This window comes from Populus euphratica, unplaced genomic scaffold, assembly GCF_000495115.2.
Source record: "Populus euphratica unplaced genomic scaffold, PopEup_1.0 scaffold5.1, whole genome shotgun sequence".
In the NCBI taxonomy this organism is placed as follows: domain Eukaryota; kingdom Viridiplantae; phylum Streptophyta; class Magnoliopsida; order Malpighiales; family Salicaceae; genus Populus; species Populus euphratica.
In genome coordinates, this window is record NW_011499848.1 from 1622754 (window position 1) to 1625405 (window position 2652).

Below are 2652 nucleotides of genomic sequence, written 5' to 3' on the forward strand. Positions count from 1 at the left end.
ACCCTCATCATCAAAATCCTCGTGGAAAGGGGCGCCCACGACAACGAATGACAGCTTCCCTTGTATCATGTCATGTGATTACTTTTAAAATTACCCGTCCATCCATGTGGGTCCACTTTTCGATCTTTCTAGATACCCATCATTTATATTTTTAATTTTATAAATAATTAAGATTGGAATAGAAAATTGAAAAGGAGAGAGTTTGTTATTATTATTATTATTAAATAAAGAAAAGGAAAGTGCCACTTGATCTTTGAAGGGGTAAGTTGACAAAGTTGATTTTCGAGGTGGGGATGTGAGCTGACACGGCAGCTGCCAGACTACAACGTGTAGCAAGCGACACGGCAGCGTTAGACTTGGACATGTCATTTGAATTGAAAACACCTGCTGGTCTCATCCTATTATTCTAAAATTTTGGTACACAATTGAATAGATTATATTTCTTTCAAGATCTATCCATCTATTATAACGTTAGTAATAGTGAAGCCATCATGAATCTTGAGGGAGCACATGTAAAATATTATACGGAGTGTGATGGCATAATTTTATACATGTCGATCCCGCTTGCCCGCGTGGCCGTGCCATATTTTTGTTAAAATTTAAATTTTTTAAATTTGATAATATTAAAATTATAAAAAATATTATTTTAATATATTTTTAAATAAAAATTACTTTTAAAAAAAATTGCCGTGACAATACAAAACACTTCATTACTCTAACCCTAACCATCTAAACTTATGAAATTTAATCCCCCCATAATTAGTATCATAATAGACCATTGACCTCCACTCCACCATTGATTATATTATTTTTTCCATAAAACTAGCTAAGCATTATTAATATATTTAAAAATAATAATCATGAATTAAAAATTAAATGTATGTTGGATGTTTTTAATATATTAAAATAATAATATATTAAATAATTTAAAAATATATATTAAAAAACAACAAGTCAATAATTCAAACTCATAATTTAAATTATTAACATAGGTAAATATGTAAAAAATTAATTAAAATAAATTATAAAATTTAACTAAACAACACCTCAATTTTATTTATTTTTTAATATTGCATTTCACGGCAACAACAAAGGTCGCGTTTCTCAAAATATATTATTATAACTCGTACTAAACTATGATGTTTTTGATAAAAACCTTTTCAAACTATGTTATTTGTCATTTTGTATCAGTATTAATTTTTTAAAATAAGAAACCTTTTTAGTGAGTTGGCATATATTTGTGAATTATTTTTAAAGAAAAAAGATAAGCAAAGCCTTCATTGGAAAACAGTAGAATCTATTCAGAGCACTCGTGCTCGTGGCAGCATATCGCATGAAAAAGGCCGACACCGCCCTGCCACTCCCCCATATATAAACTCCCAAGAAAAAGCAATAGTAGAAAAAAATATAAAAATCAATGGCTGACACGAAACAGAAGAAGCAACAAGCAAAATCAATGGCTGACACGAAACAGAAGACAATAAATAAGCAACAAACAGAAACACCTAAAACACTGACAATCTGTAAATAGCGTGCACAGTGCTCCCTTGACCAATCCAAAAAGAAAAGGCCCACGGATCAATGTACACGTATACCTTTTCCAGCCAAAAGATATTGCCTCTCCTCTCCTCTCCTCGGGAACTCCGGCAATTGGATCTCACATCAATTTAAGGCTATTGGGCACCCAACTATACTATGACGGCACTTAAAATCAGTGCCCTCTTTACTTCTCACCCGCCCGATCTTCATAAATCTGGCCTTTTGCAATCCCCACGCTGTACCGCTACAAGGACAAGTTAATCATAGTGGGGACTCTCCCTCGTGATCATTTTGCTGCCGTGCGATCTAAGATCTACCCTCATCATCAAAATCCTCGTGGAAAGGGGCGCCCACGACAACGAATGACAGCTTCCCTTGTATCATGTCATGTGATTACTTTTAAAATTACCCGTCCATCCATGTGGGTCCACTTTTCGATCTTTCTAGATACCCATCATTTATATTTTTAATTTTATAAATAATTAAGATTGGAATAGAAAATTGAAAAGGAGAGAGTTTGTTATTATTATTATTATTAAATAAAGAAAAGGAAAGTGCCACTTGATCTTTGAAGGGGTAAGTTGACAAAGTTGATTTTCGAGGTGGGGATGTGAGCTGACACGGCAGCTGCCAGACTACACCGTGAAGCAAGCGACACGGCAGCGTTAGACTTGGACATGTCATTTGAATTGAAAACACCTGCTGGTCTCATCCTATTATTCTAAAATTTTGGTACACAATTGAATAGATTATATTTCTTTCAAGATCTATCCATCTATTATAACGTTAGTAATAGTGAAGCCATCATGAATCTTGAGGGAGCACATGTAAAATATTATACGGAGTGTGATGGCATAATTTTATACATGTCGATCCCGCTTGCCCGCGTGGCCGTGTCATATTTTTGTTAAAATTTAAATTTTTTAAATTTGATAATATTAAAATTATAAAAAATATTTTTTTAATATATTTTTTTTAAAAAATTACTTTTAAAAAAAATTACCGTAACAATACAAAACACTTCATTACTCTAACCCTGGCCATCTAAACTTATGAAATTTAATCCCCCCATAATTAGTATCATAATAGACCATTGACCTCCACTTTTATTAT